At 43.5% G+C, this 22,767-nt stretch overlaps 1 protein-coding gene across 8 annotated transcripts in view; it reads right to left on the reverse strand.

The window, feature by feature from the left end:
* LOC139757272 (uncharacterized) overlaps nt 1–22,767 on the reverse strand; it is a 565,387-nt gene that overhangs the window by 64,477 nt on the left and 478,143 nt on the right. For 3 of the 8 annotated variants that reach the window (XM_071677617.1, XM_071677614.1, XM_071677616.1), the window contains one exon: nt 9,239–9,335. The exons of the other annotated variants lie outside the window; for them this stretch is intronic. The gene's annotated coding sequence lies outside the window, so the exon portion shown is untranslated. The remainder of the gene's footprint in view (nt 1–9,238; nt 9,336–22,767) is intronic. 8 annotated transcript variants of the gene reach the window in all.

Consider the following 22,767-nt stretch of genomic DNA (forward strand, 5'->3'; position numbering starts at 1 on the left):
AGCCATATAAATCTACAAGTGTGAAAGCTCAATCATCCGTCAGCCATTAAATCTGAGGAACCACTGGGAAGGACAGGAGTGGCCATCGGTGTTATACTGGGACGTTACGACAGGTAGTGGCCACATCTGGCGAGCTGTCGCAATAACCAGGCCACAAAATGGCATCAATTTCGCACCATGAATACCGTACTAACGAGATACGAACAATTTACCCTACTTAAGGACGAAATGGTTGGGTGTGATTACTTACGAATCAGGCCAAGTGGTCCACCGGGCTGGCCATTCTGATGCCATAGCTCCATATTTCCCATATTCTGTGTGAGTTAACTACATGCTAACCTAACCCCTCCAGTGCTGTGAACTGATGAACCACTGGACTCGTGGACGAACTCTTCCTTTCCACTAAAATGCTTTTACCTTCAACATTTTCTTTTTCTCTTTTAACTGTTAAACGAGACGGCATGGCCACTGAATGTTTCAAGAAAGACCATCTCATTTACGATACACACACACACACACACACACACACACATATATATATATATATATATATATATATATATATATATATATATATATATATATATATATATATAAATATCATAGCCTAAGCCAGTTACCCATTATATGAACAGCTGGGTTAACTGTGGACGGACTGCTGCGACCAAGATTCAAACCTTTGCAGGCTCGAACGCAGGCGGTCAGTGACTGCGCCACGGTGAGCAACGCTAACAGATACATCACACAATGGCGCTGGCAAGCAAGACCTTACAGGCACTTGGCAAGGAAGAATGCAAACAGCTATACAAATCATACGAAGGATAATTTACGCTCATTTCAGCGTAGTCTGCAGACAATGAGGCACCACAGAGAGGTTGATGATGGTGTTTGCACTTACAGTTTTGAGACAATAGGTAACTCCACTTGTAAGGTGATCTGGGGAGGCTTTTTCTGGGGTGCACGTATTTTTCTCTTAGTGTGTAAGTTACTGTGGCTTTGAGTGTTTTTATGACGAGTTAACGAACTGATACAACTGTCATATGTGGTAACAAATGGTAGGATTTAACTATCGACACCTTGCTCTCCACCACGAGAAACAGCACGGCATGGAGGCACGAGAGAGAAGTTCAAGAGTGATGGTATTCCTGCCAAGCAAAGTCATATCACTCACACGACGAAGACCTTAGACAGTGAGTGGGAGTCAAGATGATCACGAGGCATTCATCATAACATGACAGTTGGCATATACTGTAAACTGTCTCCTTTAATATTGTAAGTTGAGATCGACGACAGGTCAGGGCCGGTGTCAGCAACCAAGCCTCTCCCTCCCAAGCATAATCCTACAACATATTTCCTGCTGGAATTATCCATATAAAGACCTTATTACTTTATAGTAACCTGGGGTTGAAAATCATGTCTAGGTCCCCTTGTAGGTTTACGCCACAGTCTTCGCTTTTCACTTCCCTCATAACACTGTCATCATCCGCAAACATATACTGATGACAAGTCATATGTGACTACGTTGTCTTACTTTATGTGAAACTTATTACACTCATGACGCACTCAATAACTTATGCCCTCAGATGGCACTCAGTAACCTATGCCCTTATGGTACACTCAGCATCTTATACTCTCAAGATACACTCATTAACACATGACTTATGATTCACGATATCTTACGTATACCCCCAGCTTGCACTCAGTAAAATACTACCTTGGGATGTGCTCATTACCTTATACACTCAGGATGCACCAGACAACCTCAACCTCTGGGATATATTCAGCAACCTAAACCCTCAGGATACAGCCACTGTCTCCCTCTCCACCAGTCATTACCACACGCTATCTAGTGAATGTAAACATATCTTGCATCAACTTTTAATTGTCTTCGACGAATCTGTATCTGAGGAGAATCCAAGGTCTTGTTCAGCGATTGTTCTCTCTCTCTCTCTCTCTCTCTCTCTCTCTCTCTGGTTAGCGGTAGCCCAACTCCATGACAAAACCTTGTATCTACTTCTAGGCAGAATGGTACTCTCATATACATACACACACACATATATATATATATATATATATATATATATATATATATATATATATATATATATATATATATATAGATAGATAGATAGATATAGATAGATAGATAGGTACGTATAATACATACACACACACACACACACACACACACACACACACACACACACACACACACACACACACGCAGGCTGGCAGCTTAGCTCCCTCACGTCGCTTTACTTCCACTCAACTTCCTAATCAACAAACTTCCTCTCCATCAACCCTTACTTCCCAGGCCCACCACCGCATCCCCACCAATCCTTGACTTCCCAGGTCCACCATCTCATCCCCACCAAATCCTTGACTTCCCAGGTCCACCAACACTCCCACATCAACCCTTGACTTCCCAGGGTCAACCAGACCCCGTTGCAACACTTTAAAAGCAAATAACTCAAACACCATTTTCTTTCTAATTCCAACTTTCTTCATTGATCACAGTGATTTATCATTCCATTACTTCTTCTTATACACTAATTCATCCACTTTCTCATCCACTCGTTTACTACGCTTCCCTCTCGTCTATCTTCAGCTATGGGTACCCCTTCTATACCACTTCCTTACCTTCTATTTCCTATATTTCCCCCATGACACAAACACTCCACTCTTTCCCACATCATCCCTTCCAAGAACTCACTCCTCACCCCTTCAATAGCCTCCTAGCGCGCCTGGCTCCTCGCCCCTAGCCATGGTAGAGACGACCCCTTCCACACATCATAGGAGAATCAAGTATATGTAAATTCTAGCATGTGTAAGGAGAGGCAATACTCCGCGCCTCTCCTTGCCTAAGGTCAAGAAGGCCCCAGCTTGACCCAAGCTGACCATGATCCCCCCCCCCTCTCTCTCTCTCTCTCTCTCAACCATGAAAGATAACGTCCGGTGTGAGCATACCATCACTGCTTTCCCCGAGTCTGGCCTGCATAAGAACTATCATGACTGACACGAGACCTCCCCAACACTTGACGTGATGAAGCCGAGCGTGACCACTGCATGAACCTGTGCCAGAGACAAGCATGGGTGACGGAGGCTTCATAATGAGCTGAGAATTACTCATATAATTTCCATGGCATGTACTACTCCTCCTCCCCCCGTCTCCCTTCCTCCCCGTGAGCAGTCAAAGTAATATTCCCAACAAAGTTTTAAGCCTCGGCTCTTCTTTCTTCATTCACTTCACTAAGCACATTGTTCACGTATAATTATCCTCACTCTTCGCTCTGCATTCACTCTAAAATTACCCTCATTATGAACATAGTAGTCATGTACAATTATCTTCACAAAAAGAAGTATTATCTATTTTTGCTCTCATATTATCAATGTCTTGCTCTTCCAACCACCCAACATTTAAGCTGCGCTTCCCTCCCTCTGCTTCTCAACCTACATATCCACCTTCAAGCACGCAAGCTACATCGCCACTCACCTAAGACTCAAGAAGCTTAACCTCTACGTAACCAGAGCTTAACGCTACACCTCAACCTTCCAGCACTTCGGGTGCCCCTGTGCCATCCAATACTTTAGCGGAATCTTCACGTCACATCCTCCGAGGCGCATGTGTGGCACTCCTTGGCACCGAGGAACCCATATCATGGTAAAATAAGGCCACTAATTGACTCTCAGCGAGAAAAGTTACATTTCAACCCTGATATACGAAGACACGTCAACAGGAGGAGACGAGGAAAAAAAATTGTAAAAAAAAAGAGGGCAGACTTCAAGCTCCGGTTGCTGTGAGGATGATGAACAGCGAGGTGAAGGTGATGTTCCTGACTATATAACAGCATTAAGTGCATCCTGTTATTACCCACTACATCACAGAGCCGGGGAGTTGTTTTTACGGACCTTTTTTTTAAATGCCTAGACATATGGTCATATATACGACTGCACGCGAGGGAGACGTCACCACCTCAGAGGGAAAGAAAAAAATTCGACGACAGTGAGAGAATGTGGCAATACTCTCCACGAACAGTTATACATTTTTCTTAATACTTTTCAGTTCTATAAAACCCCTCGAGGCTCCGAACGTTTTAATTCCTCAGCTTAACATTTATGCTCTGCTCACTGGCCAAGCCTATGGATTTCCTGTGTTATTTATTTTAGTTCTTTTCGGTGATGTTTTCATCGTTGGCAACTATTTCTTTCGTCATGGGGCTCCTGCGGGGTAAAGCTCTTACTAAATCACGAGTTATTATGCGATACATGCGGAGCGGTGTGGTACCAAGACGTACGAGTCTTGTGTACGATGGCCTGGCCTGTGAACTGACGCCTGCGGGTCGTACCGTCGTGCACAGGTATCGTACCAACGTGCTCACACGGAGTGTTGTGGTGCTAAGGGTCTAACCCTTGATTTCTCTCATTTATCTTTTTGTTCTTTTAAACCCTTAAAACCTCATTTCAACATCACTGTCATCATCATGGTCTACTGAGACCAGTGAAATCATTTAATTTCTCGGTCTACCCGACCATCTCTGCCAGCGAGGATGAACTACGATAGTTAACAAAAACTCTTAAGACAAAATGAGCATCAATCAACATGGGTGAAAAAAAGCTAGACAAACTCAGTCTTGCGATGTCTGGATTAACTCTGAACTTAGAGTATACGAGATAAACATTAGACAAATATGTAACGTAGAATTTTTATGATATTCTGGTCACTAAATAAGAGTTTTCAGATATAAATCAAGAATAGAAATACGTAAAACAAACGACTCTACACCAACTATAAACCCTCTTACATTTGTAAACACTAAATACATAAAATATAGCCACCTGATTAACACAGTCTTTAAATACAGATACACATGGGTTAACATATGCAAATACTACACATTTTTATTTTCATTTGGGTGAAGCCAGAACATACAAGACATACCCTCATTCCAACACATACACAAACAAGGAAGCCTTAGGGGCAAGATCTAATTAACTGTAGCTAAAGTAAACAAGGTTTGATCCTACTCTGATTAGGCCCAGCTTCCTCCACGTAAGGTTTAGCCACACCTACACAAGTCTACCCAAGTAATAACCTGGTTTTAACTCCACTTGAATAAAGTGTAGCCCTATGTGAGCGAGCGACAATAACGTAGGAACAAAGCACACCCAAATACCCAAGGCGTAGCCTTGAATCAAGGAGGAACTCCACATGGAAAGGATCTTGCCTAACATCATCATGATGTGTAAAGTGTACCTCAAAGTTTCACAAAGTGTAGGACCACATAAAGTGTATTCCCACATAAACATATGCCACACGTCAAAAATACTCACGCCATCAACTAACAGTATAACAAAGCCAATACCCCCACATAACCAAGGCATATGATAACAAATACCTGGTATGTCCTCACATCATGAATATACAATAGTCTAACCAGTTTAGAAATCTGGTTTGTCGGCATGAAATACAAACACCAACTAGAGTGACAAATAAGATTCAGCGAGATATCATGTGAAGAATGGTATGAACAACCTGGTTGGGCAGAAACCTCAATGTATATAAAGTATTGAACGTCCCCTTCCCTCGCTGTCCCTTCAACACAAAAATAGAAACACCTAAACCCAGTGTTGACAGTGAAATACAGAACGTATTTCACACGTAACACTAGGGCACGTAACGCTGGGGATTGGATTGTAAGCATTCTATATGGACTTCTAATCAACACACATTGTCCCCGACCATCAAAAGCTCACGCGGCCTTAACAACTGATTTCAGCGAATTTCCACTCAAACGATGGAAGCCGTGGAAAAGCAGGAAAAAAAAATCTACGAGGCAAAAACAGATACAAAACCTACAATGAATACAATACAGTAAACCCAGTAAATGTGATACAAACAGAAGTAATGGGGCACACAGTGAAACAAGTAACGGCGGCCCACAAGGAAACAGAAACAGAAGGAACGGGGGGTCGGCGAGGAAACACTTCTGTTGAACCTTCCAACTCTCTCTCTCCGTATTTTACCGTTTAACTTCAACACCTGCCGTTTTTTCTTCCCAGGGTGATCAACACTATTGCGTCATCTCTCAAAATAGCTGACGGTCCCCATGGCAACATTACGTAACTCGTGCAGTTTTACGTCAACACCGACTCGCTTCTGCCTCTCTCAACAGGTCTCAAGTTCTGCATTTTTCTGTTCCTGAGTCGCCTTGACCCACCCTTATGTCTGGAGTGAGTCGCCACCTTCACATGTCAGGACTCTGAAGGATATCAGTAGGACTCTCTTACACTTCCTGTTGTTATATACGTCATATATAAATTTCAGCACGACAGCTCCAACGAATTATTCTTCTCTAAGTAAGTTGATTCCATTGTTTGATGAGAACAGACTTGTCGCTCAAGCTAAACTGGTGACGTGTACTGCCTTCCCTTACTTTACTTTACTTTCCCTTACCTTACCTACGTAAGAATCTCGTCTCGTGTAATTCTTTGCAAATTTTTGTATAATAATCTAATGTCTTCAATCTTCATAAATAATGCTTCCACCACACCATAAAAATTTTTCAGATACTCTGTTATGGTCGAGTATCCACCACATGTTCCCATTATTCTGTCATCCTTGTACGGGGGACAATATACAAAATCATTTCTGTTAAAAGTAACGGCAGGATCGAAGGGCCAGAGAATATAGTGTCTGTGGCCGAGGATGACCCATTGTGTACGACGGCACAACCCTTGAGCACGACAAACACGACCCTTGAGCACGACACACGACCCTTGAGCACGACAGACACGACCCTTGAGCACGACAGACACGACCCTTGAGCACGACAGTATGACCCTTGGGTACGACGGACCGACCTATGACCTCACGCTTACGGGCTATGTCTTCGTGATTCAACATCTCAGCAGTAACAAGACAGATGGTATGTGATTACAATCTTACTTTCATCGAGCATGATGAAAAGTTAGGGGAAGAGGAAGGAAAGGCCGTGCAAAGACAAAGGCCAGTGCCAGACTAAGGCCTGGCAGATCCTTGACGACAGATCATGGGCTGGGGTGTGTGGCAGAGATTACTCAGCAAACAACTCAGGAGCAGTTGTATATTTCAGAAGGGCTTCCAAATGTGATATGTTGATCTACTCACTTGTTTTCTTTGGCATGATGTGCGTCAGCGAACTCAGACGCCATATGTACATGATCCACTCCACACATAGGGGAAAGGACTGAATATATGTGTGTGTGTGTGTGTATATATATATATATATATATATATATATATATATATATATATATATATATATATATATAATATATATATATAATATATATATATATATATATATATATATATTATATATATATATATATATATATATATATATATATATATATATATATATAATATATATATATAATATATATATATAATATATATATATATATATATATATATATATTATATATATATATATAATATATATATATATATATATATATATATATATATATATATATATATATATATATATATATATATATATATATATTACAGATAAACATTACGAAAGACAAAAAGACAAATGGAGAGAGAGAGAGAGAGAGAGAGAGAGAGAGAGAGAGAGAGAGAGAGAGAGAGAGAGAGAGAGAGAGAGCGTTCCCGCAATAGTAGGTCAGCTCTAAAACTGACCATCAAGTAGTTTACAATCATGTCAAAAATAAAATAGAATAAGCACCGTCCAATCCCTCCAATTCTTACCCAAACATTCTCTCAATATCTCCTACACATGACTTTTCTCTCCAACATATCGCAAGAGCCTGCGAACAGACAGCTTCCCACCCGAACTTCATACATACATATTGCAAACGTTGCTGGCTTGAAGAGCTTGCAACGTGAGGCAAAAGTCGTCTTACAGTTAAAGTACGAGAAGACCGTCAACGACAGAGAATGACTTACGTCAGTGGCTCTCATTATGTGCCTCATGTCAACTTCTGGTCATCACTTAGAGTCATGTATGACAGGGACGACCTCCTCACTTCAAAATTTTTCTTGATATACATCATATCAAAAGCTCATCTTAGGGTCGTAAGTGATAGAAAACGTCTCCTCATGTCAACTCATACTGAACTACTCACACAGGTGAGATAACCTATTAACCTGCCCTTCAACCACGAGGACATACAGTCATGTTAAGACGATTTGTGTATCACTTTTCTGGTTGCAAGAAGCCTGGATATGTGTACGTGTGGTTTAAGGTAAGAGTGGCAAGCACAAACCATGATACATGAATCACAAACGTCGATGCTGCAATGACAAGAGATGCTGCTGAGAATCACAAGAGATGATGCTGAGAATCACAAGAGATGCTGCTGAGAATCAAAGACGAACGATACTGGAAATCACAGTGGACGATATTCAGAACAATCTCAAGAGTGAAAAGAATGTGGAGGAAACGCTGACCTTCCATGGTAAGAGATGTAGAATTTATGTTCACAATTCCTTCCTGCTTAATGCTGTAAATTCTTATCTATATATATATATATATATATATATATATATATATATATATATATATATATATATATATGTACATAAAATCCCAGTACAAAATACGCATCTGTGGACATATCATAACTGTAAAGATGGTTGATATCAACGTTATCATCTGGTTATCATTACAAATAAACTATGGACGACTCTCTCTGGAAAACCTGTACGTATAAACAAGGATTCATGAACTAGGTTTAGGAATACTTACTGACTAGTTAGAAAATAGTTTTTTTTTAACGCAAATATCCCAGGAAGTGACCTCAAACCTTACGCCTCAGGAGAGGGACCTCAGCTGTGGGACATTAAGCGTGAGGGACTATCAGTATTTGGCAATTTTTCAGTAACAGTGTAAAATGACAAAGCGTCAGATAGGGTGTATCACTGGGGTCAACATATCAAGAATTAAGTCATCAGCGGAGCCTCAGATGCAATGTCTACAACTAACACCTCAACAGAGGAGTCTTATGTGGGTTAAGCTGGCCTTTGTCATTAAGAACACACAACTGAGTGGCCTCAGGAATAATACGTCAGCATAGAAGAGCCTGAGACAGCTTGTCTCAGGGGGAACACGTCAACTGCGACGCCTCACATGAAGTTTCTCAGCTGAAACACCTTGTTCAGAATACCCCAAGTTCTAAGGACGGTAAGTAGGTGTTACTTTAGATGTTGGTACCTAAGAAGCCATACCTCTGCCAGTAGAACTACAGTGGGAGGCCACCGTCATGTGTAGAGACAAGGGCGCCAGTGGCAGGGCCAACCTGGAGGTGACTCAGCTCGTATTTACCTGTGGGGCAAGAAAAGCAACATGTAGATATTGATGTTACCCACGTGGTCTACAGATAAGAGTACAAGAGGCCGCTAATAATTAACATCATACCTTCCCAACTCGTCGCAAGAAATTATTTGTGCAGGAGATGTTAACTGAGTACAGTGGAGCGTATTTAGTTTTACTGATCCATTTCATGAGGAAAGATATTATAACCTAAAAAGATAAGAGAAAAAGTAAGTTTACAACCAGTTTCCCCAAGTTAAGTTTGGTTACAGGGAATGGCAATGTGATTCATACATCAGTAGGAGTGGCCCTCTTGAGGAACTTCACTAAAGCCTCTCTGAAACATGAAGGAAAATCACAGGTAACAACATAATGATAAGCATCTCTTGGGATTTTACAGTGGAATTCAAGGTAAGATTATATCATTCTAGTTTCTTATATCTGGCCATGTGTAGCATTCTGAACTACCTGTAGGATTCGAAACTAAACTTCTCAAAAGTCTAAATGAAAAGGCTGGGATCTGGGGAGACGAGTGAGGTCATGTTTCCAGCAGGATGACATTACACTTTACTCAAAACAAAAGACTCTGATCCAACAGTGTGATGGGGTTGGATCCCTGTGTTCCTCTCTCACTTGTGGATATATGGTGGTAGACCCACACTACCGTTGCCATGCCAACAGTGGGACAGACATTACCGTTAACATGTCAGCAGTGGGACAGGCAATGCCGTTGCCATGCCAACAGTAGGACAGACATTATTACCGCTGACATGCCAACCGTGGGGAAGTGCCAACAGAGGAACAGACATTACCGTTGCCATGCCAACAGTGGGACAGACATTACCGTTGCCATGCCAACAGTGGGACAGACATTATCGTTGCCATGCCAACAGTAGGACAGACATTATTACCGCTGACATGCCAACCGTGGAGAAGTGCCAAAAGAGGGACAGACATTACCGTTGCCATGCCAACAGTGGGACAGACATTACCGTTGACATGCCAGCACTGGAACAGGCAATGCCGTTGCCATGCCAACAGTGGACAGACTTCAATACTGCCACTAATCTGGGATTATCGTTAAGATAAACCCCCCTCACCCTCACCCTCACCCCCCCCAAAAACCCCTCCCCGTCACAAAATATCTCTTCACGAGAAATGTAAGTCATATAAACTTTTCAGGGTTTGAATTCCACCATGGTCGTCATCAGATGACTGGACAGAAACTCAGGCGTAAACAAAGGCAGGGGAAAAAAAAGTCCAGCTTTACTGCCCGGATCTGATGATTCAGTGTGGGGATCAAGAGGGAAAAAAATGATGTGGTATAATGATAAAAAAGAATAGTAAATGGTGTGGGATGGGAAGAAAGAAGAGACGATGAGTCAGAGATAAATAAAGGACAAAATAAAAGATAACAGGAGACAAGAGACGATAAATAATATCACGAGGCATTAAGATACTTAGCGAGAAAGAATCGAATAAATAAATGTGGAATTAATCTGAACTACAGAAACAAAAATTGGGTCCCCGAGCGATGAGTAATTCAAGCTGGTGAGTCAGACATATTCTTCAAAATGGGAATAAGAATGATTACATAAACTGGTTTCTTATGGTAATCTCGAACGATACACAATGGCCTTAGACGAACCATTCAGAAACTTTAAAAACATTTTGCGACATTATATTGAACCATTACATCACTTTCCACATTAAAAGATGACTTTACTGCGATCGAATTTCCACATGACACGTGTCTGTTAAACAAGAATTTAACGTAAGGTAAAATGAACAAGGTAACAGTAACATCTCCATTAACTCTTACTGAAAGCCTCACATTTTAAGTAAAAACTTTAAATACATTTGTTATGGTGCCGCAAGGCTGGACGCTGAGCCTCCTTCACTTCGACCAGTTTACCTGCAGCCCACCTGCAGCCACCTACATGGCCTTCCTGCCCATGTATAATATATGCATGATTCAGCCACCTCCATTTATCAAGCACTTCAGTACACGAACGTGCATAAGTTTCCCAATCGTCAAATGTACCCTGCGTACACCTGAAAACTGCCTAATCTACCATATCTTTTGATGTTTTAATTTATTTTATTTATACCTTGCGATGAGTCACCTTAACTTACGTTCACCTTACGATGATTTACTTTACCTGGCGCATGTCGTATAAATTGTTTACCTTACATTCTATATACCTTGTGATGCTTTGCCGTAACAAACGTATACCTTATCATGGTTTATCTAAGTATACCTTACGATCGTCTTCTTCTACCCACCCATAGCTAAGTCTGGGACCTTATCTTACCTTACCATGGTTTATCTTATCTTATGTATACCTTACGATGGTCTTCTATCCCACCCTAGCAAGGTCTGAGGCCTTACCTCATCTTACGTATATTTTACGATGGTTCAGGAGGTCTTCTACCCCCACAGCTGGGTCTACTGAGGCCAGGCACTCCCAGGGATCTGGGACCCAGATAGCCCGAGCAAACTTTGGCCACTGGAACTATGCTGAAGACTCAGGTCTTCCCGTGTACAACAAAGCTTTACAACATAGTTCACTAACTTGCTCTTCGTGTATTGACCTCTGACCTTGGGGCTGATGACGTCGCTCTACCTTAGTTAGTTTACAGAAACAGAAAAGCATTTCAGATTTTCCCTAAGGTTCTGCGTAGTGTCCATAGGTTCTCTTCACACATCCGTACAGTAGTAAAAGATGACAGAGATGCAATGATACAGTTTGCTATATCTAAAAGATTATCGTTCACAGTTTGAATTTTAAGGTCAGTACACTTCCTTGTTAGTGGCCTGTGTCGTACGGAACATGTTGATTTTTGTCCCGCATTCATGCATGAATCGAACTGCCTTCCGTCTGGCAAGAGAAACAGGATTCGGTATCATGGTGTGAGGTGTGAAGTCTTATTTCATATGAAGTTTCGTTCTGAAACTTGAGAGTGGTTCTACACCAGTGGTCCGGCTGGAGGGGTCTACACCAGTGGTCCGGCTGGAGGGGTCTACACTAGTGGTCCGGCTGGAGGGGTCTACACCAGTGGTCCGGCTGGAGGGGTCTACACCAGTGGTTTCCAATCATCCCGTGTGGATCAGACTCAGAGAGATACTCCGGATTATGACACTGTGACACCATATGGCACATGACACCGTTATGCCTCTCGCAAGACACTGGAACATGACACAGTGACACCATATGACACAAGACACTATTGTACCTTCCCTCACCACCAGCAAAGGTTACATTACCCTGGAAACCAATGCAAGAACCAATTACATAATCCTCCTCACCTGGTGATATAGATCACTTCCCACCTGTTCAACTACCTGCTCGTGATGCTCACCACCGTACCATCCTCCATCATACTCACTACTCTACTCACGTTCACAGACGCTTATCACCAACACTCACCTCTGGGTCACCTCACAGTACAGCTATAACGTTACTCGCTGCTTTGATCACTACAATATCACTTATACCAAAAGGTCAATATATATATTGCAAAGTTACCACCGTCTTTCCTAACATCAAAAAACTTCGAAGATTTATTTCACATGTTAATCACAGTTCTTAACATGGAACACACACAAAAAAGATATATATTTATTTTCTCTGTGTTTCTATGTCGTCATCAGCTGGTGGACTGCAAACATCCATTTGCAAAGTTTATTTTTGGCAACTCGAGAAACTTGAGACATTTTCCAGGGTCCGACGACTGACATTTAGACCAGAGCAAGTTTACCATCACTCCCCAGACAATGCACAGTGCACCTCACGATTGCACCTCTCTTAGACAGTGCACAGTAGACCCCACTAGTGCCCAGCACATCCCACCCACCCGTCTCCTAAACAGTGCCCAGTACATCTCTTCTGCCCCTGATAATACCCAGTACACCACACCTCTCAGTACAACTCTCTCAGGCTTCATCTCTCACACTGGCCTACCACCAACCAGCAGTGTTACAAGACTCATGTTACCATCTTCATTCGCCCAGCATTCCGGCCTTGGCTGCCTCAGGTTTTTGCTGGCTGTAAATAGACCTATCTTTTTTTTCTGACTTATGAAGTCACTCTCTACCAACACTCGACTCCGGAAGATTTATGGCTGTACTTATGTATTCTATGTTACAGCCAGACAGTGAAACCGACAACAAAACGTCATAGAAAAAAAAGGTTTATTATACAAGTATTTTTTCCTATGTTTTCTGTAAAAGAAATAATATTGAATTACAGGAAGAACTAGAGGATACAGACACGTCTGGGAAAACAGCGACTTGTTTAACAACTTATAATATGGTCTACAACCATGTCTTGCAATAACCTAACGATAAAAAAAGCCTCTGATCATTACTAACATTTAACAATACAATTCTGGCTTTTATCTGATGATCTGACTTGTGAATATATCGCAGGTCTGGAAAATATTCTGGTTCTACTTGCCGGGATATGAAGACAGTATTGGTTGGATATCATAGTTCTAAATACATCACTACATAAATTCATCAATACATAACTACATAAAACATAAGTGTTGCACTTGGTAAATACTGGTCCACTATTTTTCTTAAAGGTGTTGTCCATAGCACACTGTTGCTTCTCTGATCAATCAGGCTGTTTAATGACGAGGTCTGCAGGTCTATCTACATTACAATATCTTGGTCGTATGCCACAGGGTCGAACAAAGATTTCATATAAGTTAATTAGAAAAAGATAAAGAAAATAAAGTTTGAATATCTTAGAGAAAACCTTCATCAGATCAATTCAAAAACCAATAACAGAGATAATATAATATAATGAGATAATATAATGTTCGGTTTTAGTTATCACACAAAATGATCAATGAGTTATTTATTAAAGTACAATTACTATATATAATGAACGATAAAACAAATCCCAGCAGAATCAGTGACAACATAATGAAATTATGAGCACGTGGGGCGGACTGGGGGTCTGTTTTGCAGTGTCGCCAAGCCTCCATTCTGCCCCATTTCCGTCCCCTAATCCAAGCTCTCCCGCCCCATCTCCGTCCACCATCCCCATCTATGTTCCCCCTCCCGCCCCATTTCCGTCCCCCCCTTCCAAGCCTCCCGACCCATCGCCCCTCCACGTCCCATCCAGAGAGATGGGGTCATGCAGGCCCGTCCGGCGCTGCACAACACAAATAACGAGTCTTGTTTTTCATGTTATAATCTCTCGTGGTGAGGAAACCTGGTCGTCACCCTGGTCGTCACCCTGGTCATCACCCTGGTCGTCACTCTGGTCGTCACCCTGGTCGTCACCCTGGTCGTCACCCTGGTCGTCACTCTGGTCGTCACCCTGGTCGTCACCCTAGTCGTCATCCTGGTCGTCACCCTGGTCGTCATCCTGGTCGTCATCCTCAAAACAGAAACATCGTGGTCGACATCAGCACCACCACCGCTGCTGTCGTTATCGTCGTCGTCATCACCAACACCATCGCCGTCCCCCGTCGTCACCAACACCGGGTGGTGGTGGCGGTGGTGGTGGTGATGGTGTGTCCGGCGCCTCTGTTCTCCCCCCTTCATGTAAAGTCCAAGAGACCATAAACATGTAAATTACCCTCCTATCTCGATAATCTCCCGCTCTCCCCTACCACTCCCCCGTCTCCTTTCCTTTTCTCTTCCTACTCTCCCTTTCCCATGCCCCCTAGCCCCACCTAAACCTCTCCCTACACTACATGCCAGCAAATGAAGCAAACGTGAATCAGATCTGGTGTGGGTCGACTTTGGTGAGGCCATTAGCCAAGGGGGGATCCTGTTTGGCTCCCCAGGGGAGGGGGTCAGGCAAGCCAAGTCCTCAAAAAAGGAGGCGGAGGAGGGAGGCGGAGGATTCAGTTGTCCTCACCTGCGACACCTCCAGTGTACCGGCAATACCACTCCTCTGCCTCCAGTGCTCCCCCCCGCACTACACCAACTGTGGAAAGGTGGTATCATTAGAGCTTCCGGAATATCATGAGTCGTATCACAGAGAGCTCTAAGGGACTTTACTCCACGGATACAAACATCAAAGCTTCTCAGAGCGCAGAGCTGCATGCTTTTAGGGTTACATCTACCCATCAAAAACATTCTAAGGATAATCATTATCAATTGTTAAGGTCTTTAGAATATTCTCTACCAATCAGAAGCCGTTTATTGTTTTTCTACCTATTACAAAACTTTAAAAGATAAACAATACCAACTATAAACGTTTTAAGGATAAAATCTATCAATGACAAAGGTTCGAATGATAATCTGCGAGCTACAAAGGTTTGAAGTGTAATTCTACAAGCTTTTCAGGATATTTTCTAATTCTAATTAAACTAAACATCAGAAAATGAATTGGTTACGAACACTTGGTTATGCTAAGCATTGTCCACATATTCTTATGATAAACGTTATCATTAAATGTTATCATGGATCTGTACGTGTTCATGTCTAATGGTCATATGGTCGTGTCCTGGGGTTGTTCTGGCGTGCTGAAGGCTCGTATCGTCGTTTGCAAGGGTTGAGGTTCCTGGCTGAAGCTTACCATCGTGCGCAAGGGTTGTACCGTCGTGTTCATTGAGTCATACAGTCGTGCTTAAAGGGTCGTGTCATCGTGCTTAAAAAGCGAAACATGTGAAGGTGTGTTCACTGTTCTGCTATGTTGCTGACGGGCCAGTCAACCGTCGTTGTCCCAGGTACTTCAATCTCGCCGAACAACATTAACCACATAGCCAATCCCAGGGGCAATTAGTCCACACCCTATGTGGCAACACTGCGTATGCAAATAAGGCAAGAAAGACCAGGTGTAACATGAGATCTGGCAACCCTAGCCAGCAACTGCTAGAACATTACCGTTGATCTGTGTATGTAGGGCCCAAACACGAAGCGGGGCCCCCACTTATGTGGGTCCCCAACCATGGACCCCAAGCACATAGCGTGCCCACAAACGAATAACATTCTTTCTCATCTTTCCATCGTGATCGTTATCCGTCAGGACAACCAAGGTTCCGCATCATCACGAAAACCACTCCAACACAACTAAGGGCACTTACCATCATCATTGACACATCAACAACCTTTATCTCCACCACAACCACATCATCACTACTATCCTGGTTATTCACCAACACTAAAACCACATCTCCACCACGGTCCCCTCACCACCACCAACACAGAACAACATTCCTGTTCCTCGAAAGTGATTAAGAACGTCACATGTGAGGTTCTTGTGACGCGGTAAGTCAAGGGGCAGAAAAACAATTTCACCCTTGGCTTCCTGCCCGGCGGTAGAGTTATTCATTCCTTCATAAGTGAAGACCAGGTTCGGGCAGTAAACACTCAGAACGAAGAAGGTTCTGATGATTCTTGTTTTCTGAATAAACTGGCCATCAAGACATTTGTGAAATCTGCATCTCCGGCCAAAGTCATCTGTAAATTCTGTATTTGTATAATTTCACGAGTAAAAACGTGTTTTACCGAGGCTAAAGCATGTTTTCTTCGATGAAAATGAAGGAATAAAACTCGTACGTAAAGTCTGGACTCAGTGTTGTCTGGGTAAGGAAGATCACCTTCCCAGAGCGACAGGGCTGCTGCTACTTGCAACACCTCGCTGGTGTGTTGTCAACGGCCCTCTTGTGCCTTGTCAGGAGGTGAACGACCAAACGCACGCCTTCTACAGGAGTACAAGTCCGGGGAGGAGGTCATCTCCTAAGAAGGAAGGTCCCTCGCTCAATGCCGATCCTTATCACTGCACGGTAACTGCCGTCAAACAACTGATTTTCCTTCAATTAAAGCTACGAGTTATTGCACTGAGTTTCCCTTATCAACATTCTTTTTCTTTCTTTTGCACGCTGCAGTATTGTATCAACAAAGGACTTACAGACCGGTTTCTTTTCAGACCAGCTCCGCAGCCCGACTACCTTCGAATCAGTCCTTCTCTGGACATGGCTCACAACAAACCAGTCCTCCTCACAATGCAGGCGCCGCACAGCGGTACCGCAGCAGTCTCCCATGTCACTCCGGCTCACTGTAAGTCCTGGCGACCCACTGCGTCAGAGCAACTCCTGAAGGGCGAAGGTCTGCCTGCCTCAACCTAGGCACTCGGACGAGTTCTCTAGGGGACAATATGGCGACAGTTTAACTAGCGCAGCTCCAGAAGAAGGTCAACGCGTCGACCTTTTTTCTTTTTAAGCATGATGGATGAGACGGTAAGGAAATTAGGTGGATGATGCGCTATCATGTTGGGGTTGGGGAGAACTAGGACCAAAAAAGTATATCAAAGAATGTGCGAACACGAAATGCGGGTATGTTGCTCACAAGATGTGGTTGCATGAGGGTATGTGCACTCCTTAGGGGGAGTATTATCATGGTACACAAGTGGTAATGTCACAAAGGTAACAGTAGTGACCCATGAAGGGGTATACATTATGCTACACTGTCGCCAGTAGTAGTCCATAATAGGTTATATATCCTGGTAAACCGTGGCAAGCAGCACCCCATGAAGGGGTATACATCATGATGTCACCAGCTGCACCCCATGAAGGGGTATCCATCATTTCAAAATGGCACCAGCAGTAACCCATGAAGGGGTATATATCATATTATACTGGCACCAGTAATACCCCATGAAGGGGTATACATCATGGTGTACCGGCCCCCCACTAGTGCCTTATAAAGGGGGTACAATAAGATCTTATATTTTTGTGAATAATTCCAATGGACAACAAAGAAATCTGAAGCATAAAACATGGAGAGAAAAACCTTGATTAACTTGAGTGCGTCACCGACGAGATGTTGTCGAGGTGTCTGACCCAAGACAGGCTGTGGGGCTGGTCGCCCGCCTACACGACTACTGTGGCTGTGACTCCTGCTGTGGCTCCTGCTGTGGCTCCTGCTGCTGGGGCTGTTGTTGAGGTGCCTGACCCTCGGCTAACGGGCATGGACAGGACAAAACGTCCGCTCACACTGCCACTCATGCTGATGTTAACTGTGGACAAGGAGTTGGATTCTTGGACCCAACTGTGTGAAGAAAGTACACCCAACATCCAGTCTGGGTAGAATCATACAGCCACACTGGGAAGAAAGTACACCCAACAGGGTTTCTTGCCCTCCACACTGTAAGGATGGTGAAATAAAGTTGTCCACTGAGGTCACACCACTGACAGGCTGAATAATGAACTCTCCAGGGGTGACAAGAGTGTCAGGGGGAGATGTATGGGGTGCTGAGGCTAGGGGTATAACTAAGTTGAATATTTATCCTTGGGGATAGATCCAGGTCAGTACAGGCTGGAAGGATGAAGGTGTAGGGGTCTGTAAGTGAGATATATGTGACTAATGTGTTGTATACTTTATCTAGTGGATCCTGGTCAGAGAAGATGGAAGTGTGAGAATTCCGCGCTGAATATCATAACAGACCAGACGACAGAGAGAGATCTCAGTGAGTCCATTATAGATAAAGAGAATCTTTCTGAGTTGCATTGTTCACTTTGGGTAGATTCAGTTCAGACCAAACGGGGAATCATCCCACACCCAGACCAATCCGACGACACTCTACTTCCTGAACTTTCATAGACCCAATTTAGATCCCTGAATGTCATATATAAATTCTATATCACCCTGTTTAACAGGTTGACGAGCACTGGCGCTCTGGACTGACATCATATAATTACCCAGGTCACCTCCCAACGATTTTTCAAAGTTCATTCTCTCGTATATACATAAATATTTTCTCTTCAGTAGCAGTAACTCGACAGTGAATATTTTTTTTCTGTAAACGAGGGTTTAAAATACGACTTGTAGGATGATTTCTTCAGTGATTTTCGAAAATATTTCCCAGAAGGTAAAACTAAAAAAGCTAAAGCAATTTTCACGTAATATGCCAAAAATTATGTAAGAATTGTGTTGAGAAATAGATAGTGATAGATACGCAAACAGACAGTAGAAAATGTACTTGAAAAAGAAAATAAAGGGAGAGAAAGAAATGATAAATGAATGAATGAAAGACACATGAGAGAGAGAGAGAGAGAGAGAGAGAGAGAGAGAGAGAGAGAGAGAGAGAGAGAGAGAGAGAGAGAGAGAGAGAGAGAGAGATGACACATAGAAAAAATAGTTATACATGCAAGATTTTTCATGGCTGGTGCAATGAGCATATTTTGCTATGGTCTGATCTCCCAACACGTAATTCAAACATGTTTGTATAAGCAAGAGGTCATATGTACCCACGAAAAACATGGCTTCTGACACCATCTTTGGAGAGGCTGCTCTGCACTCTGGGAGGTGATGCTCTGGAGTCTGAAAGGTGGATGCTTTGGAGTTTAGGTATTGGATACTTTGGAGGAGGTGGATATTTTGGGGTCTGGAAGGTGAGTGTTTAGGAGTATGGGAGGTGGATATTTTGACGTATGGGAGGTAGAAAATTTGGGGTTTGGGAGGGATACTCTGGGGTCTGGGAGGTGGTTGGTGTGGGGTTTGGGAGGTGGATGGTGTGGGGTCTGGGAGGTGGATGGTGTGGGGTCTGGGAGGTGGATGGTGTGGGGTCTGGGAGGTGGATATTCGTAATGGTCGTAACGTCGTGCTCAAGGATCGTACTGTCGTCCTCACGGGTTAAGTAGCCTCTGGGCATGAAATGGTATGATGATGATCACTGCAACTTTCTTCCACTGTCACTGTCCCTCTAACTAAACTAAACGAAAGTGAGGAGCTTTACTCGCAGCTTTAAGCTTGCCTTTATAAGAAAGCTTGTAGTCTCTTTAGGAAGACTGTCCTTCTCCGCGAACTGTAGCTTTAAGGGAAGACAATAGCGTGGCTTTAAAGGGAAGAATGGGTTTAATGGTGTGTGAAAGTGTCGCTATCTGTCGCTTAATGGGGTGGGAATGGGTCTAAAGGGAGATCATGGCTTCGCGGGGCAAGATCATATCATAAAGTGATTTGACTCATCTGGAGTGACGGAGGACTGGAGGAGGAGGAGGAGGAGCTGGAGGGAGAAGAAGACGAAGAAAGAGAAGAAAGGGATATGGAGATACTGTAACAAGGTGTCCACCTCACCCCACCGGCGCATTGTGCCAGCCTCGCTCTACGACGGAGCTGACGTACCTGGGCGTCAGCGAAGGTACGGAAACTTTTCAAACTTTGTCAAACTTTCTTACAGCTAAAGTTGGAGGGGGATGGTTTTTTCCTAGGGAGAAGTTTAGTGAATTAGATTATGGCTAGTATGGTAATGTTGTTTGTGTGGAGGGTGAGGTACCCTCCTTGATGCACTCCTCTATCACATCTACTATGGATTGTGGAAGGGGCGGTGGGACAGGTTTGGCAGGGGTGAGGAGGGCGGCAGGTGTGGTGTCGGTAGTTGAGGGGGAAGAGATGGGGGGGAGCAGGTGTAAAATGTACCCTCCTACACCCCCCCCCCCCCCCTCCCGGCTGGAACAGTTGGGCGCCTTATCACTTATCTAGAGTACTGCAGGGTTAGGGAGTCTGTGGCCGTGGTTATGAAGTAGGAGTCTAATACAAACGCACCTTCCATCACTCCTCTCTCTCTCTCTCTCTCTCTCTCTCTCTCTCTCTCTCTCTCTCTCTCTCTCTCTCTCTCTCTCTCTCGTTACATCCATCTTTTTCACGCATGTATTCTTATACCTAACTTGTGTAATGGAGAACTTTTCATTTTCTATCTTTCTGTCATCTGTCTGATTCATTTTCCACGACCCACACCATCTGTACGTAAACCAATATTATCCTCAGCCTCCCCTAGTGATACTATCATCTAGCTAGTGTCAACAACAACCCCCAGTATTAACTCCCACCATTATTGGTAGTGTTGCCTCACGTGTCAACAGCGACCACCAATATTAACCGGAGCAACTAGTGGTACCAGTATCGATTAAGTGTGAACACAACCACCACCGCCAATATTAACTTCGCTCCTTGGGGATAGTACCATCTAGCGAGTGCCAATGTAAGCAACGTCATCAACAGACTGGTGGTGAGGACAGACCAGTGATTTCTTCTGGCTGTGTGGAACTTATGTAATCTGTAGAACGCCAATGCATCTCTCATTCCCTCGGTACATAGCTATGCTGAGGCGCTAAAATAGAAAGCTGGCTGCTTTCTCGTCCCTTGGCTGATTCGATGAGTTCATAGCTAATTCCAAGTTACTCGATCTTCGCACTGGATATCAGCTTGACCCGTATTAAGTCCCTCTGTTTATAATAACACTGATGTCAACTTTCCACCGCTTTCTTAACATATTTTGGATCATACATTAACCTACGCATAAAATAACTCTTGAAACATAGAATTCCGCAAAGAGAACAATGCGATCTTCCATTAACAAAAACAAAACAGTGCTGTTTACCAAAATGCTAACACTCTAAGACAAAATGGCTCATATGAAAACCTGGATTGCATCGTATGGGCAGATTGTGGTTCGATCCTCCAAAATCCGTGATTAATCCTCCAAGAAGGACGTGGTGAGAGCAGGAGGCTACGAAGGAGGTTGGAGCTGACAGGGCCAAGCTCATGGAAGATGAGGAAGACGGTCTGGTCTCCTTGGCTGACAACTTGGGAGATGAATTTTACAGTATAGTGAGACAAGACGGCTTCAACAGGAAGTGGGCTGGGGCCTTACGTGAAATGGGTGGAGGTGAGGAAGATGGCAGCTTCAACCAAATGTCTTGGACGTCAGAGTGATTGGTATCGCGGTTGTTGGTTGCTTCAACCAAACCTGAGGACCTCACAAGCTGGTTCTGGGGATAGTGGTTACTTCAGACGCTGGAGGACCTCAGTGGTTGGTCCAGTGGATATAAATGCTTTAGTCAGACGTCTCGAGGGTGTGGTGGCTTGCAGTGACTTCGACTGCTCACGAAATATACTAGTACAGGAGACAACGAAAGTGTCTGACACGACAGAAAATTGGGTTGTTAAGTTCGACATGGTTTTCATTAAGGTAGAAGGCAGCTGTGTGGATTAGGTAAGGAGGTGGAGGTATGTGGTCGGGAGGTGGTAGCGTGTGGATGGGGAAGGAGTATAGCGTTGCGGGTGAGGTTCCTGTGGAGAGGGATGGCACGATATGAGAGAGGGAAGGATGGTGTTGAGAGTTCTACAGTTAATGAACGTGGAGGAAGGAAGGACAGGGTGTGTGGGTTCTCTAAGGTTACAGTTATCACATGCAGGGAAGATGAACAGGGTGTGAAGGTTCTCCTGGAAAGATAATAAACTTGACACATAGGCTCTGATATCTTCTCTTGGTTTAATATGTTCCATTCATTCACCACTGTAACCTATCCAAACCCAAGACATTGATATGCTTCTCTACATTCGTTCTCACTCAATTCTGGCTTAGGCTCGTAATGTATTCTCTCTCTAATACATTCCTGCCTATTTCGAAGAACTGTTCAAAGTCGACATTGTCAAGTCGATTCAGGAACACGGAAGTTGCAATCGCACATTGGC

This window comes from Panulirus ornatus, chromosome 25 (assembly GCF_036320965.1).
Source record: "Panulirus ornatus isolate Po-2019 chromosome 25, ASM3632096v1, whole genome shotgun sequence".
Lineage (NCBI taxonomy): Eukaryota > Metazoa > Arthropoda > Malacostraca > Decapoda > Palinuridae > Panulirus > Panulirus ornatus.